Raw genomic sequence first — 19,542 nt, forward strand, 5'->3', positions numbered from 1 at the left:
ACAACTTCATTGCACCACTTTATTATTATTATTATTATTATTATTATTATTATTATTATTATTATTATAATTATAATAATAATAATAATACTTATTATTATTATTATTATTATTATTATTATTATTATTATTATTATTATTATCATTATCATTATCATTATCATTATCATTATCATTATCATTATCATTATCATTATCATTATCATCATTATCATTATTATCATTATCATTATTATCATTATTATCATTATCATCATTATCATTATTATCATTATCATTATCATTATTATCATTATCATTATTATTATTATTATTATTATTATTATTACTATTATTATTATTATTATTATTATTATTATTATTATTATTAACTATATTTTCTGCTCCACTACAGTAGAACCTCGTTAACTGATTACCACAAGACATTGAACACCCTAAGAACTGCAATTTCAAAGGAATGCAACAGCTATTTGTATTAAATAGAGAGCAAGAACATCCACCAAACCCAATTTAACCTTCATACATGCATTCAAATTTTATTGGCGGGTAATCAGTGCACAACAAACAGCCATGTGGCTCTGCACAACGTCCCTAGCGGATGTTGCAGGTGACCTATGCTAAATACGTGGTAGCGAATTGAACTAAAAGTAAAGGGGAATAAAAATAACCAGCTTAAACATACTACATACTTCCCAGCAAGCTACTTTGATCTGAAAAAAATGATAGGATCCAACTCTCCCGTTCAGCAAATATTTTGCAAAACAACCGATGGTTTGCTAGCTTGTATTCATCCATTAATAGTTGTCATTGCGCCTCAAACTCAACAATGCAGATTCCCTCGTTCCAGACGATAGCATTTAGTTTCTTGCGAAACTCATTGTCCTTAGCCAACGCACTCCCTAGCTTTTCGTTAACCTTTGTCATGATGTGCCACATACAGTATCGATGGCGGCACTCTGGTAATACCTGTTGGATTGCAATTCGCATAGCTGGGTCTTGGTCCGTCACAACGCACACTGGACTCTTACCCATCGCAGATTTAAATTTATCCAACAGCCAGCTGTATGAGTCAACGTCTTCCTTAGTGGGCAAATCGGCTAGCTCCAAAAGTGATGCATCGCTTGTGATTGTCCACACCAGTGAATGGCACAAACACCATGCTATACATGCACAATAAAAATGGATGTGTGATTTGCTAAGCCATATTTAATGTACCAGCCGTATGCATGCAGTACAAATAACTTGGCAACAAAGCAATATTCTTCTAAAGGAATGTAAAAATGTAATAAGTGGAACAAAGGGAGCAACGACCCCCCACAGCAAAGGTATGGAATATGTGTGATCAAATACACAAAGGAAGTGCAAAAACACAAAATCATTAATTCCAATATGGCTATTTTTATTTGGAAAAAAGATTGAATTCATTCCTTTAAAAAAAAAAATTAAAAAATCGTAACTTTAAAGAGGGAACATAAAAAAAATGAATTTGCATGGACTCTCATAAAAAAATTTGAGTTTGCACTGGGGTAGATGCTTCAGAATGTTGCAAATATACTAATAATAACAAGGGGATTGGTGATCGGATTGCAACCACGTACCTGTTCCGATCCTGGCTTTGCAGTTAACTCTATTAGAAAGCCGACGGCGGCGCTCTCGCTTATCTCCCGTATTGTCACCCCGGTCATGAGCAGTGGGTATCCTACCACCACCTTTCACCCCTTGCCGACTACACACCAAGTACCGCGAGTAGATTTTTCCGTCTCTGTCGCGTTTCACGGAGCTGCAACGAACATTAAACCCAACGGTTCGAGCGTAGTTGATGTAGCATTGCACACCTTCGTTTAGTGTTTTAAATACCCGTCCCGTTGCTGGCAGTACCGAAACATCTCCGGCGGGGGGCAGTTGGTGTTGGTCAGTCCGCATTAAACTCATTGCACAGCCGGGGGTGGGATCTGCTTCCGGGATCAGCACTCGCTCTTCTGCACAAACACGAAGTTAGAGGTTACACCGTCGTTGGAGTCGCTCATCATCACCTCTCATCTGTACGACCGTACTTGGGATTACGGATGAGAGTACGACAACAGCGTGAACAACCAAACAAATAGGTGTTGTATGCACTCTCAAACTCTCTTCAAATAATTTGGGAGGGAAGTTACGCAATACTGGTGTGGATCCCATGTTGCGAGGTGCGTAACCGTATGGTGCGCGGTCAGTTTTGGGGCGTACGATCTAATACATCGATGCACCAGATTGTTCCGCTCGTTCACACGTTAATAATGGTTTGCACCTGAAAAATAGCCTCTCTCTCTCTCTATATATATATATATATATATATATATATATATATATATATATATATATATATATATATATATATATATATATATATATATATATATATATATATATATATATATATAAAACTTCGGTTAACCAACCTTTCGAACCGAATTAACCGTTAACCGAAGTTTTAAAATTTCTTTAACCATTAACCGAACCGAAAAAGTTTGGTTCGAAAACGGTTAACCGAACTTTGTTGGTTTGATCGGTTAACCGAAAATTATCCGAAGTTTGCACAGCCCTACTCAATTATGCCGTAATTACCAATTTAGTCCTCGACTACCGTTCTTACCCAATAGGTCCTCAACTATGTAATCTTTACCTAATTTAATCCTCCGTTAACTTATTGTTAGTTGATGTTTAAAATTAGGGACAAAAATGTAATTTCATAAGCTTTCTCCATCTCTCATCTAACTGTGCAAAAGAGTGGAAGGTGGTCAGAGGCTGCTCAGTCGCCGCTGCTGCCTCCTCGTCCGCAGCCACCGTTGCCGCTGCTCCTCTGCGCAGCGGCTTCCAGCCAAGGCAAGACCTGTCTCCCTCTCTGTTCTCGGAGGATTACTAGATCTGTCTCCCTCCCACCAAATCCTCAAACCACACATGTCTCCCGCTGCGACAATCATTCACCTGAAGAAACAACCTGGGGACTAAGGAACACATCACCGGAAACCACCTGGGGACAATCATTCACCCGAAGAAACAACCTGGGGACTAAGGGACAAAAAATTTAAAACACAAAAAATAACTAAGCAAACCAAAGGAAAATCCGGTGAAGCACATCACCAGAACAAGAGAGACGAAGGCGTGCTAATTCCCACCACCACCGGCTCCCTTCTTTTCCCCCTGAGCTTTCTTTTTCTTCTTCTTTCTTGTTTTTTGACTAGAACCAGTGGTCATCCTCACCCCAAACGCATCCCCAGAGTCAGATCTGGTAATCTTACACACCAGAGCACAACCACCCTATGCCTACCCACCGGAACTCGCTCGCGGGCAGCACTCGCCAAAAGCCGGCAGCCCACCAACCAGAAACGACCTCCAGGGAAACCATGAAGTCCGGTGCCTCGCCGCCGCTGACTTCTCTGGCGCCGAAAAAGCAAGAAAGCAGCAGGGACGGGGTGGTTTTGCCGAGGGTGCAAAATCTAGGGGGTGGATACCATAAAGTAGCTTCATGGAAATAGGTGTCTAAGTAGGGAAAAGTGTGTTGGAGGAGTACGATTTTAGTAGAAACGGTCTAGCCCATAGCATTTATGAATTGAAGTCTGACATACGCTCTGTGTACAATTTAAATAATTAATTTCCTACAGTATGTGTATAGTGTATTATACGACACCCATACATTTTACAAAATATTTGGATAGCCGCGTGGTTTTAAGCTCAAGGAAACCAACATTCTACAAAAGTAAACCCTAACCTTAAATTCACTCCTCACCATCCGATTTTCTTCATCTCTTCAGCCTTCTACCAAATTTTTTCTCTTCAAACAAACTTCTATGGTCCCACCCAGATTTAAATAATGATAAGCAAAACCAAAGATTTATGGTCCCAAAAGTTTGAAGAATAACCCACATCCATTTTGACGGCAGCGGCGTTGCGCGGTGGTTACTGCTGTAGGTGGCGGCGTTTTTTACAGAGGTGTCGGTGTTGACGGAGGTTAGTCGGAGCATTGGTGACGGCAGCCGGCCGGCGTAGGCGGTGGTGAAGGCAAACTGACGAGAAGCACAAGGGTTTTCCTGAGCATCAAAAGGTTTTTATATTTTCCCTAGTAGTTTGAATGTACTGTTTTTATTGATTTGCAGTAAATTTTTTTTTTCATTTTGTTTATTTGAATTGAATATTTCCCAAGATTTGTTTTTCATCTTGAGGCAATCTATTGTTGTTGTTGTGAAAACCACATGCTGGTTCTTCAAAAAAAAAAAAGATCAAATGCGATTAAAAACGGACTAGGGCAAGCCATCTGTATGCATATATTTTTTGTAATTACAAACGGACTAGGGCAAGCCTTTTATATATTTTTTTAATTACATGAATTGGATTATATTTTATGTACTCAGTATCATAACATAAAAATTAAAATTAAAATTAAAAAAAACCGAAGCACAGCTATTAGGCATAACTTACACAAAAAAAAACTAAAATCATGATAGCATTGAAACACTAAATTTCATTCACAAACCACACTTTGATTATTCCAAGGCACCCAAAAGATAAATTCTTTGCTAACATTACACCTACATGATTTTTATTATGATTGTGACATACTTGTTATTATGATTGTTACATAATGTATGTCTATGAGTAAATTATGAATGTTACCTAATTGTCATGAATTTTATTATGATTGTTACATAATGTATGTTTATGAGTGCAGTGTCATTTGTACTCAATGCTTTCTCCTAGCAGCAAAAAAAAGCAACATTTCCTTTACTTCATATTTAATAATTATCATAAGGATTGTTGTTAAATTATTGAAAAGATACAAATAATAATAAATGAATGGCATGATTAAAAAATTTTAATCATTGATTGTTATTTAGGATAGTTATGGCACATCAACGAGTGAATCCTGGACCTATTGATCCGAGTGTGCTAACGTTTCAAAAGCAACATCGTAGTAGAGCAATTTGGACCAAACCCAACTACGAATGTGAAGTGAAAGTTGCACGGTACGATACGGTAACAGTGTGCGATGCCGCACTTGATCCTCGAGTGCAAGAACATCTCTGTACTGCCGGATTTTATGGTATTTCTCGTTTGACGTCCAGTAAATTGGACCATGGGCCAATTACTGCCATTCTTGAGCGATGGCGGCCGAAAGTGCATGCCTTTCATATGCCATTTGGTGAGGTTGGAATAACACTTCAAGATGCGGAAGTGTTATTTGGTCTCAAGGTGGACGGGTTGCCAGTGTCGGGGGACGATACTGTATATGAACCAGCTGAAGTTGTGAGAAATTGTCTGCAACTGCTTGGATTTGATTTGGCACTGCAATTCATGACTAAGACAAGGATTAATGACACTGTGGTTCCGACGGTTGGCCAGTTAAACGAGCGTAGCACACACGAATATGTGTTTTTGGAAACACGGCGTTTAATTTATCATTTATTAAATAGTTTTTTGTTTCTAGAACCAACAAGATGTATTATAAAACATACTTGTTAGAGTATATTAGAAATTTTGACTTATGTAGACAATACAGCTGGGGATCAGCTGTTTTGGGATATTTGTATTGTTCCTTGTGCAGAGGTGCTAGGCAGAGAATATCAACGGTTTGTGGTTGTTTTCTTCTTCTACAAATATGAGCATGAGAGAGGTTGCCTATGGTACGACCACATGGTGTTCTGCCACTCACAGCGATCTCAGATTACCCTCTTGCATATCGGTAAGTATCCTTTTACTTATTACATGTACTAATCATTTTAGAATTATTTTATATTGTGTTTGCAATTTTATTGTTGTAGGTGGGTGTGCGCGCACACATGGGGTATAGTGCCAAACCACACCACAATCGCATACCGTGATCAATTCGATCGCTTATCGGAACAAAGGGTAAGTTGTTAAAAAATCATGTTTTTTTTTGTATTTTACAATATTATTATTTTTTATTGATAATATTTTGTTAAGTTAGTATTCCTGAATAACAATATTCGTTTCCAGTTCGTGTTTACTCCATATGCTGGATTGATCGATGAACTGCCATTATACTACAAGGTTGGGTCGGCGATTTGGACATCCCATGTGCCACTTATCTTCTATCATGTTGTGGAATATCATTATCCGGAGCGATTTTGCAGGCAGTTCTATGGTTCGCAGGTTATCCCACCGTCGGTGGTATACTCCCAAGCGTTGCACGATATTGACCAACGTGGGAATACAGGTACAAATTGGTTAGAGAAACATCAGGAGCATATCGCTGTTTGGAATGTACGATATGAATATGTCGTACGAATGAATCTTACTGCTGAACCACAAGCGCACGATACGTAATCATTAATGTCATGCATCCTATTAGCTCATACGTCGAAAGAGTTGGATGGATGCTCGAACTAGCTGGTACAGATATTATATCGCCTGCCGTATTCTCGTTCACATCACGTTCGTGCCCCTCACCAAGGGCATCGAGCAATTCAACTGAGCCCTATTTCTTAAAGCGAAATATTCAAATTGAAAAGCACCAATGTGATGCATGACTATCTCGTCGTCGTGATGAATTCCATGTGCATGTAGAAAGTCTGAACATCCTTCATAACACATCATCTTTTCAACGGGTAACTCCCACGGGTGTGAATGTCAGTGAAATAATAGTGCAGTAGGCTTTACGTGCTGAATCAAATGGTTGAACATGCAGTATGGAAATAGAAATGATAATGGCGTGACAATGTCGACAACAAACCAACTAACCATGCGCACGGACGGATGGGTATGGCCTCCAAGTTGAGGTGACGTGTAACAAGCTGCAATATACAACCAAAAAGTATTAAATATAATTTTAAGAAAATATTAGTCATTTTAATAAATCATACGGTATATGTGTAAGTATTTTTAAAGTCATACAACGGTCAAAGCGAAAATTATAAGCAATTGAACCACAAATAAAATTTTGGATGAATTCGTCTGCACGTCTTCTGCTGCGGATTGTCGTTGGGAATGTTACGGAAAATCCTAAAACATTCGACAACATCAGCCATGATGGTGAGACGACAAGCATGTAATTGCTTCTTCTACTCTGTCTAATTAATGAAAACATACCATACTTTCGATTGTGTTTTGTATGCACAAAATACTGAATACTCTCTAACCAATTATTCATCTCTATCTCGTTTGAACTAAAGTATCTCCACATATCCATTATTTGACAACTTTGGTATATTCACGAAAATTTTTCAGCTCTCACTATGTAAGTATTTCAATTCTGTAGAGAAATTGACTAGAGTAGTTTTATAGGTCACATTAACTTAACCTATATTAGTGTGAAAACAGACATTTGTTTTGAATTTAATGTAATATTTTTTGGCGAGTGAACTACACATATGATTTTCACAAATGGTGATTTTATTGTAAAGTAGGACTGGGGGAGTACAACTTTACTTCACCAAAGTTGGTGCCAACCTCTTTTCGGAACAAAATGGGGATTTTATTGTAACGTTGGTGAGTTCAATGTTTAAGTTTTGGCGCTGGAATGTATTCATTAATCTGATATTGTTTTTTGCATGTGAACATGAGATCCTTTTTTCAAAAAATGGTGATTTTATTGTAAAGTAGGACCCGGTGAGTACAACTTTAGTTCACCAAAGTCACTCTTTTTGAAACAAAATGGTGATTTTATTGTAAAGTAGGACTAGGGGAGTACAACTTTACTTCACCAAAGTTGGTGCCAACCTCTTTTCGGAACAAAATGAGGATTTTTATTGTAAAGTTGGTGAGTTCAATGTTTAAGTTTTGGCGCTGGAATGTATTCATTAATCTGATATTGTTTTTTGCATGTGAACCTGAGATCCTTTTTTCAAAAAAATGGTGACTTTATTGTAAAGTCGGACTGGGGGAGCACAACTTTAGCTCAGCATCAAATATCTTCTCCCAAAAAAGTGTGATATCTTTCCCATTACAAAGCATAATAAAAAAGGAGTGAAAATTGAGAAGCATCGGGAATTAATATTCACCTGATCAGTCATTTCAAAATTTTATCTATACAAAACATCATAAATAGGACTTATGAAACAAAGCATGAGAAACTGATCCAAGTGGTTATTCGATTATATATATATTTCATGTCAGGTACAACGTCATGTCAAAATAAATATTTAAAATAATAAAAATTGAAGTATAGTTGGACTACTCCATACCGATTATACAATTGCCTTATTTAAAGCACCATCAATTTCTTTCTTTCGTGAAGACCATATTGGAAAGGAGGAAACATTTATTTTGCTCAACAATCAGCATATCGTTTGTAGTTTTACCACTTCAACCCAGTCATCAAGCTTGTGATTTCAACTACAATGGTACGTAGTCTTAAGTTATATTTCTCATTATTATATTAATAGTACGCCGATAACAAGATATTTAATATTAGGTGAAGACATATGTTGTGTTTATCGGTCGACAACCAGGAATATATGAAAACTGGGAGGATGCAAAAGCTCAAGTGCATTGATTTAGCGACAATTTATATAAATCATATACCAGTAAAGATGAAGCCATTCAAGCTTTCAACAAATTCATAAACAATCAACAAAACAATATCGGAGGAGAATGCAGTTCAAGTTTAGGTTCTAGTACCACAAATCAAAATGAAAAAAAAAAAACTTCTAATGCCGAGATTTTAGAGCGTATGCAGCAGGAAATAGCACGGGAGACTCATGAACATGCTATGAGAGTTGATGCAATCATTGAAGAATGTAAACATCTACTTTCAAAGTAAAAAAAATTACTATGTATGCATATATCATTACTTCAATGTGTATTGTTAAAAAAAAAATGAGTATGTATGCTTATTATCATTAATTGAATATAAATATTCTCTTTAAAATAAAATATTCTCTTAAAAAAAACTGGTGGAAATTTTACTATGTATGCTTATGTCATTAATTCAATGTGTATTGTTAAAAAAAAATGAGTATGTATGCTTATTATCATTAATTGAATATAAATATTCTCTTTAAAACAAAATATTCTTTTTTCTGGCGGAAACTTTAAAAAGTTAAACAGTTGGACTAGGGGAGTCCAACTTACAAAAAAATTAGCAGTTGCACTAGGGGAGTCCAACTTACAAAAAAAAAATTAACACAAACGGAATTGTCAAGTCCGTTTGCTTCTTCCCCTTTATATACCCCTCAACCTCTGTTCATTTTATTTTTAGACTACGAACCTCACTACTATTTAGTTTTTCTTTTACTGTTCAGGCATATCAAATCCAAATCCAATTTTTCAAACACAACAACACCCTTTGATTCAATATTTTCTTATGGCAGCATTTTTTGGGAGTTATATTACTGATGGCACACCATCTTCTTCAACGATGGTGGAAACTTCTTCGGAGACAGATGAAAGTTATGTACCTGAGTCTATACCATCAAGCAGTGAATATACTACGGACGAGGACATAGATGTGCCAGTTGCAATTGACTTCCAAACAATGGGACAAACTGCTCAACAATATGGGGGTCGAGGTACAACTGTTCCTGATTATGCTATTCTTTTCTACCATTCTCCAATACCACAAATGACAACCACATTCAGCCACGGGTTTACAGAGAGGGATGCCCAAGAAATGATATCATATGACCCCTCAACAAATGTCATATGCATCGGAATGGTTTTCCCAGATTTTCCAACACTGAAAAAAGTAGTATCAACTTACAGTATTCATAACAAATCACAAGAAAAAAAACAATTGGAAAGTCTCGTGTCCAAATTTCCATGCAATACCATTTTGTGGTTGGACATTATCAGCAAGGAAATTGCATGGGGCATCTTCTCAGTGGATGGTGACAAAGTTCTTTGAACCACATGACTGCACAGTACAATACAACCAAGGAGGCGCAGATAGAATGTGCACAAGCGCACTAATTTGCGATTTGATTTTCCAAAAGATCACGGCCAACCCACAGTACAAAATCAAACACATCCAAGTAGATGTGCGACAACACTATGGTGTGGACATTTCGTACAGGAAAGCATGGTACGCCCGAAAAAAAATGCATTGAAATGCAGTATGGAAATTTCCAGCAATCCTACAATGATCTCCCACAATTCTTGTGTAACTTGCAAGTGTCCAACCCTGGAACGATTGCCGAGATACAGTGTATGCCTTCCGAACTACGGGGTCCAGAATACATGCATTTCATGTATACATTCTGGGCTTTCAAGCCGGCAATTGATGGATTCCGCTACTGCGTCCCAGTTATTTGTATTGATGGTACACACTTGTACAACCGGTACAAAGGGCATCTCCTACTAGCATGCAGATACAATGCAAACAAAGAAATATATCCACTGGCATATTCAATTGTTGACTCAGAAAATAATGCTAGTTGGACTTGGTTTCTAAGACTACTCGCCGTATATATCTTTCCCGATTACGATTCTATGTGCATCGTTTAGGATAGACATGTTGGAATAGAGGCGACATTTAAGGAAGTCAAAGAATTGCATGTTCGAGTGAAACGTAAGTATTGCCTGTTAGAACCATTGGTAGAAAAACAAAATAATAATAAAAAATAAGATTATTATTTTCTGAAAAAATAGGGAAGGAAAGATGGAGAATTTGGCTAGTGTTTGGTGTTGGGTTTTTGCAGGAGTCAAGTGATCACTCTTTCCTTAAAACCTTATTTGCCACCTCCCAAAGATGCTAGGAGCGTTGTGGCCTAGGCTTCCCAAGACAAAACTTGCTAGTGATTCAATGTTCGAGCACTCAAACAAGGAATCCGGCGAGCAAGACATGGTTATGAACAAAGTAGGTTAAAGAAGGAGTAGAAGCAGAGAGGTTTTGAGGCTAAAAGATGAACTTTCGTGTTCTATATTTTCTGTGTGTGTTCAAACTCTACTGCACAGCTCCTCTTTATATAGGGGTGAAGGATTTAATAACTTTTAATTAGGCACTTAAGGGCACCCCTCCACCAACTCAAAAAATTTATTCCGTAACAGTAGAATTGAACACCCAATGGTCACAAAACTGCACAGGTTTGTGTAGGCCGAAACTTCCAGTTTCGACCGCCAGGGTTCCAAGTCTCGGCCCCCTAGGCCGAGACCACAGTTTCGGCTTGGTCCGAAACTGCATTAGTTTCGGCCACCTTGGCCGAAACAATGGCAACAAGTGTAGTTTCGGCTGTCAAAACTACATCCTCCCAGTGGCGTGTTGGAAAAACCCCGTCCGTTTAGCATAACTTAGCCTGCAAGGCCTCATTTCCGGACGACATTTGTGCCCGCAGGTGCCGGCGCACACAAGCATTCAAGCCTCTCGATCTCGTTTCTAGTTGGAATTTGATTTACACCCCCCACCCCGCGTGAGAGAGCCTCTATGCTATACAATTCTACAAGCTTCAAAAGAGCTCTTGTATATAAGGGGGGCAAATCCTCTTTCCAAACCAATGTGGGACAAAAGCTCACTTTTTTCCTTCATTTTCCAACTCAAATGGGTCTACCTTGAGAATCAATATCTCATTCGCCCATTATCCGTTTTGAGCGTACAATATATCAATCTCTTCGTCTCACTACGAAGAACCCGAATCCACTTTGACCCGACCCAAATCGGAAGTGGACCCCACTGATAATTGTACCACAAAATAGCCACTTAATATGCCATTTTAAGCTATTTTTTCCAATAATCCCCCACATAAATGAAAAATTGATTTTCGGGGTATTTTGAAATCGGAAACAACTGTGTTCAAATGGTCGATCCCTGCATAGGATAGGTAGGGAGTCACTATTCCCTTTGAACCTTCCCTTGTAAAGACATGTTTACTCTACTGGCTGTACGGTAGAACGCGATGTCTTTGAACCGACTGCCGTTTGTGTAGACGATTACATATCTCACACAGGAATCTCCCAACCGTGCTCTTGCTCTCACGAGTGTGCCCGTTTTGGTCGTGGGTCACCGTTCCTGGTTCTGCGAGAATTTCTAAAGAATTGTGCCCAACAATTCTCCTTTGAAGTGACCCTCACTTCTCTCTAACATAGGTGATTCTTTCTCGAGTATCCCGCATACTCAAGAATCATTAATGCATTAACATGCTAGCCTCGTGCGGGAGTCACTGTTTTAACGAGGAGTGGTTGGGAGTCTGAGACCCCCACAGTGACGCGCTCCGTTCCATAATTTAGTTGTCCCATTGAACCTAGGTGCCAGCTAGGTTGGGTATCCACTATAGAACTTTTTAGTCCAAGGGCATTAGACCCATTCCTCGTGTCAACTTCTCCACAACTTCTTTGCCTAACCCTTTGGTCAGCGGATCCGCTATATTGTCTTTTGACTTTACGTAGTCAATCGAGACAACACCAGTTGTGAGTAGTTGTCTAATGTATTATGTCTACGACGCACATGTCTAGACTTACCGTTATACATATGACTCTGTACTCTCCCAATTGTGGCTTGACTGTCACAATGCACACATATTGGAGGTACCGGTCTTTCCCAATTAGGAATATCCTCTATAAAATAGCGTAGCCATTCAGCCTCTTCACAACCTTTGTCCAAGGCTATCAGCTTAGATTCCATCGTGGATCTAGCTATCACAGTTTGCTTAGAGGATTTCCATGCAACGGCTGCACCGGCTAGTGTAAACACGTAGCCACTCGTGGACTTAGAGTCCTTAATATCAGATATCCAATCCGTGTCGCTATACCCTTCAAGTACAGCGGGATATCTTCCGTAGTGCAGTCTAAGGTCACGGGTATACCTCAAGTATCTCATAACCTTTACTATTGCCTTCCAGTGCATAGCACTGGGGTTACTCGTATATATACTGAGTTTACTAACCGCATAGGCAATATCCGACCTATTACAGGTCATAAGATACATCAAACTACCAATAACCCGAGCATATTCCACTTGTGAAATACCTTCTCCGTGGTTCTTGGTTAGAGGAATATTTGTATCAAATGGTCTCCTAGCCACTTGACTATCATCCTTGTTAAATTTCTCAAGGATTTTGTCAATATAATGTGATTGGCTCAACACGAGACCATCAGGTCTTCTAATGATTCTAATCCCGAGGATTAAATCGGCCAAACCCATATCCTTCATGTCAAATCTCGCATTTAACATGTTCTTGGTAGACTTGATCATCCGATCATTACTACCAACGATGAGAATATCATCGACATATAAACAAAGAATGACATAGCCGTCTATCGTTTCCTTAACGTAGACACATTTGTCACTTTCGTTTATTTTAAACCCGTTAGTTAACATTGCATGGTCAAACTTCTCGTGCCATTGCTTAGGCGCTTGTTTTAAACCATAGAGCGATTTAACCAACTTACACACTTTCCTTTCTTGGCCCGGAACCACGAACCCTTCGGGTTGTTCCATATAGATTTCCTCATCTAATTTGCCATTTAGGAAAGCGGTTTTCACATCCATTTGATGAACTTCAAAGTTCCACAGCGCGGCTATGGCAAGTATCATCCTTATGGAGTTTATTCTCGTCACGGGAGAATACGTGTCGAAGTAATCGAGGCCCTCGCGTTGCCTGTAACCCTTGATTACAAGCCTAGCCTTATACTTCTCGATGGAACCATCGGGTTTCATATTCCTTTTAAAGACCCACTTGGATCCTAAGGGTTTACTACCCGGAGGAAGATTAACCAGTTCCCAGGTGTGATTCTGTAGAATAGAATCCACTTCACTTTTTATAGCCTCTTTCCACATTGGTCCTTCCGTAGAAGTCACGGCTTCTACATACGTTCGAGGCTCGTTCTCTATCAAACAAGATAGAAAATCGGGTTCATTTTCTAAAAAACAAGTTAGAGTACCCGAATCATACTCTAACAAGTAAGTAAGAAAATCAGGACCGAATGATTTTCTAACTCTCGCCCGCTTACTGCGTCTCGGCTCGAGCTCGGGTTCTCTCTCAGATTCCCCACTATCATAATCCATAGTTTCGTCAAACGTTCGTTTTGACGTACTTGGTCCCTCGTTGGACCTACAAGGATATATATTTTCGAAGAAATATGCATTCCTCGATTCTATTATCGTGTTCTCGTGTACGTCCGGATTATGGGACTCGTGTACTAAGAACCGATAAGCACTACTATTATGTGCATAGCCAATAAAGATACAGTCCACCGTCTTAGGACCTATCTTTACTTTCTTAGGTGTTGGCACCAATACATTGGCAAGACACCCCCACACTTTCAGGTACTGGTAGGAAGGTTTCTTACCGTTCCACAGCTCATAAGGAGTCTTATTGAGCTTCTTGCGGGGTACCTTATTCAAAAGGTAATTACTTGTCAAAATCGCCCCACCCCACGCATCTTGAGGTATGCCCGAACTTATAAGCATCGCATTCATCATATCTTTCAATGTATGATTCTTTCGTTCATCAACACCGTTCGATTGAGGTGAGTAAGGTGCAGTACGCTCGTGTATTATACCTACACTTGCACAGAAGTCACCAATCGGTGCTTCGTATTCACTACCTCTATCGCTTCTAACCTTCTTAATTCTCCGATTAAGTTGGTTTTCCACTTCATTCTTATAAAGAATGAATTTATCAACGGCTTCATCTTTGCTTTTAAGCAAATACACATAGCAGTATCGTGTGCTATCGTCGATAAATGTGATAAAATACTTATTACCTCCTCTCGTTTGTATCGATCTAAAATCGCACAAATCACTATGGATTAATTCAAGTGGTTCAGTTTCCCTTTCAACCGATTTGAAAGGTACTTTCGTTAGTTTTGCCTCAACACAATTTCACATTTGTTATTTGTGTCAATTTGAAAGTTAGGAATATGTTCCATGCTAATTAATCTACACATAGAATTAAAATTAACATGACCTAGTCTACCATGCCACAAACTGGAAGACTCAAGCAAGTAAACAGAATTAACTTTGCTTTTATTGATAACAGGAATTACATTGAGCTTAAAGAGCCCATCAGTTACATATCCTTTACCAACAAACATCCCTAACTTGGACAAAACTACTTTGTCTGACTCGAACACCATGCGAAAGCCATGCTTGTTCAACAGAGAGCCAGACACAAGATTCTTCCTCAGCTCAGGAACATACAGCACGTTGTTCAACGTCAGTTCCTTCTCGGAAGTCATCTTCAGAACCACCTTGCCCATGCCTTCCACAGCAGACTGAGCAGAGTTTCTCATCCACACCTTTTCACCCTCAACGGTCTCAAAGGTGTTGAACATCTCTCGGTTGCAACACAAGTGCCTGGTTGCACCGGTATCAATGAACCATTCACGAGGGTTTGAACCCACGAGGTTCACCTCGGTCACCATAGCCGAAAGGCTAATCTCGACCTCCATCTGACTGCTATCTCCAACAACATTGGCTTCAGAACTCTTGTTTTTCTTCCTTGGAGCCTTGCATTCAGATGCTCTGTGGCCATGCTTGCCACAATTGTAGCATTCACCAGGAAACTTGTTCTTGGTAACGCCACCTTTCGGACCTAGCTTTCGCTTGTCCTTCTTGTTCCTCTTGGAGCTCTTACCGTGCTCCACAACGTTAGCCTTAGCGCCAACAACGATAGGAACTTTCCTATCATTCGTCCTGTTCCCTTCCTCAATCCTGAGTCGCTGGATCAGGTCCTCCAGATTTTTCTCCTTTTGCTTATGCTTAAGGTAGTTCTTGAAGTCCTTCCAACCTGGAGGCAACAAGTGGATCACAGATCCCACTTGAAAGGCTTCACTTAGCACCATGCCCTCGTCATGGATCTCATCGAAGATTAATTGCAAATCATCTACCTGACTTAGCACGTTTTTTGAATCAACCATTTTGAAGTCGAGGAATCGGCCAACCAAAAATTTCTTTGAGCCGGCATCCTCACTTCGGTATTTATGATCCAAAGCTTCCCACAACGCTTTTGATGTGCTTATCTTTCGATATACATCATATAGCGTGTCACACAGTCCATTCAGGATGTAGTTTCCGCAAAGGAAATCCGAATCCTTCCAATAGCCAACTGCCATCACGAATTGTGCATCTTGTTCCTTCAACTCGGGAACCTTCTCGGACAAGAACCTTGCCAAGCCGAGAGTTGCTAGGTAGAACAACATCTTCTGTTGCCACCTCTTGAAGTTCGAACCAACACTGGTGAACTTCTCCGGCTTTTCGGCCGAACACTCGTTACCGAAGGTACCCGAGACATGGGAATATATCCCTCAGTGCTCCCACCATCTTGTGAACCAATGTTCATTGGTTTAGCTTGGGAATTAGCAACATTGTTGCCGTTTCCTCCACTGTTGTACGCAACAACGTTATTGTTGTCGTTTCTTCCATTGTTGTCCGCAACAACATTATCCTCCCCATCGATTGGCAGTACGGGATGCTCCATTTTTCTTCAAGGAAATTCGGAGAGACCACCAACAGGAAAACAAATGAATAAGGTTTTAAGTCTGTTGGAACTGTTGGTAGAAAAACAAAATAATAATAAAAAATAAGATTATTATTTTCTGGAAAAATAGGGAAGGAAAGATGGAGAATTTGGCTAGTGTTTGGCGTTGGATTTTTGCAGGAGTCAAGCGATCACTCTTTCCTTAAAACCTTATTTGCCACCTCCCAAAGATGCTAGGAGCGTTGTGGCCTAGGCTTCCCAGGATAAAATTGGTAGTGATTCAATGTTCGAGCACTCAAACAATGAATCCGGCAAGCAAGACATGGTTATGAACACAGTAGGCTAAAGAAAGAGTAGAAGCAGAGAGGTTTTGAGGCTAAAAGATGAACTTTCGTGTTCTATATTTTCTGTGTGTGTTCAAACTCTACTGCCCAGCTCCTCTTTATATAGGGGTGAAGGATTTAATAACTTTTAATTAGGCACTTAAGGGCACCCCTCCACCTTCCTGTAACAGCAACCATTAGCATGGCCTTCAATTCAAAAATTAAAAATTGGAATTAACTCAAAAAATTAATTCCGTAACAGTAGAATTGAACACCTAACGGTCACAAAACTACACAGGTTCGTGTAGGCCGAAACTTCCAGTTTCGACCGCCAGGCCGAAACTGAAAGTTCCGGCCATGGGTCCCAAGTCTTGGCCCCCCTAGGCTGAGACCACAGTTTCGGGCCAAGGCCGAAACTGCATCCTCCCAGTGGCGTGTTGGAAAAACCCCGTCCGTTTAGCATAACTTAGCCCGCAAGGCCAGCCATTTTCCAGACGACATTCTTGCCCGCAGGTGCCGGCGCACACGAGCTCGTGCTTGAATCAAGCCTCTCGATCTCGTTTTTAGTTGAAATTTGATTTGCACCCCCCCCTCCCGCGAGCGAGAGAGCCTCTATGCTATACAAGCTTCAAAAGAGCTCTTGTATATAAGGGGAGCAAATCCTCTTTCCAAACCAATGTGGGACAAAAGCTCACTTTTTCCCTTGATTTTCAACTCAAATGGGTCTACTTTGAGAATCAATATCTCATTCACCCATTATCCATTTTGAGCGTACAATATATCAATCTCTTCGTCTCACTACGAAGAACCCGAATCCACTTTGACCCGACCCAAATCGGAAGTGGACCCCACTGATAATTGTACCACAAAATAGCCACTTAATATGCCATTTTAAGCTATTTTTTCCAACATTGCCTTCGTCACCTTCGCAACAACGTATTAACAAAGGTAAGCAGAAACCGGTAGTTACGTAGATTAATATGGGAAGCTGGTACTGCTGTAACAACAAATCAATTCCATCAACACATGCAGACCATCCAACAACACTGGCCCAATGCATACAACTATCTAGCAAAACTCGATGAAGTGGCGTGGACATTATGTCACGATGGTGGTTATCGGTACGGCATTATGATAACTGTTGGTCCCGAAAGGGTGGCGAGACGTCTAGAGGGGGGGGGGGGTGAATAGACTTCTCTAACTTTTTAAACTTTCTTCGAAAACACACAAGGCAAATAACACTTTGGTAATTTCAACTCTAAGTAACAAGTATCAACAAGATAAACAACTTAGAGTGTGCAGCGGAATAAGTAGCGGTAAAGTGTTATGCTTAATTAGTGCGGTGCTCCAAGAGAGATTCTAAACATGCTACACGTTAGAAACACTTGATATGGTTCAAGGATGATGTACGTAAAGTTTGGCTTGCATACAAACGTGGGAACTATCAAACCCGGACAGATAAAGATATGCGATAAATCGTAATCGGGTTAGTTCGCAGTTAGAATAAGCATGCACAAAATATATGAGCAGTAAGTAAATAGAGAGAGAGATTTATAGTGGTTCAGAGGTGGTGTAATCCTCCTAGTCCACTCTTCTCCTTTCACTTCAAGGAGGAAATTCACTATTCTTCGATCACCCAGATACAATAGTGAATAAGTGTCCACCGACACTTCTCCGAGTGCTTCGCACAAAGCTACACTCCTCCAAGGTTTTTCGCAAGCTCCTCTTGTTACTCTGCCTTCCCGAGTACTTCGTACCAAGCTGTACTCCTACACCACGAGAACTACGCACAAAGCTACGTCCTCCAAGGGTTTTCACAAGCTCCTCTTGTTACTCTGCCCTTCACCACGAGTGCTACGCACAAAGCTACACTCCACCAGGGTTTTTCACTCTCTCTAGTTACTCCGCCCTCTTTCTACACTCAGTAGAGAATATTACAAAGAAATAAAATTTCTCTCTCACTCAGACTTGAATTTTATTCTATGAAGCTATGTTTCCCCCTTTTTCGGCTAATAAAAAATATAGCTTGTATCTTTTGCTTGTATGTTTTAGCCATTGTTCAAGTTGTTGAACTGTTCAATCTCTTGGGGTTTTTCTTGCTTAACTGCTCTCTTCTCATCTTTTTTTTTTTTGTCTTCAAGTCTGCTTGGACAATTTATAGCTAGTAAAAGCTATTTGCCCGTTGATCAACTTTCGATCTCAATCGTCCATTTTGAATTGTAGTTGATCAAAAGATATTGTCAACTTGATCTGAAATATTAGGTAGATGTCTTTTCTCCTTTTGTCAGATGATTTGAATAATTTGCCCGTTGCCGTTTCTTGAATTTTGTAGCCTCCAGATTTTGAATAAATTCGGCGCGGCAATCTTTGACATTTCTGGTCCTTCATAGATACTCTGACATGTCAAGTTGATCAAATAATTTATCTGCTGATTCTTGCTTGAGTATAAAATAATTTCTCCGCGAATCAGCCTTCTTTGAGCGTCTCCGGTTCCACCGTAAAAACTTGATGTTCAGATGAAACTATATCAGTTATTTTCTCCTTCATGATCCGTGTAAAATAATATACTGGAACCTCTGTAAAAACTTCACAGTTGTTCATGGTGAGATGCTCTGTTTCGAATTTCTAGCTTGGTTCACCATTCTTGGTGTGTTTTTCCATATGATGCATGGCTTTTGTGAGACTTGAGCATTTTACTTAGTCTCCATATTCTTAGCTAGTCTCTCATACGGCGGTTTGGTATACTTTGAGCTAGTCTCTCATACAGCGGTTTGGTATACTTTGAGCTAGTCTTCCATACGATATACGGTCCAATATACTTGACCTTGAGCTAGTCTCCCATACGGTTATACGGTCCAAGCTAGTTTCCCATA

The sequence above is a fragment of the Ipomoea nil genome, unplaced genomic scaffold (assembly GCF_001879475.1).
Source record: "Ipomoea nil cultivar Tokyo-kokei standard unplaced genomic scaffold, Asagao_1.1 scaffold3016, whole genome shotgun sequence".
In the NCBI taxonomy this organism is placed as follows: Eukaryota; Viridiplantae; Streptophyta; class Magnoliopsida; order Solanales; family Convolvulaceae; genus Ipomoea; species Ipomoea nil.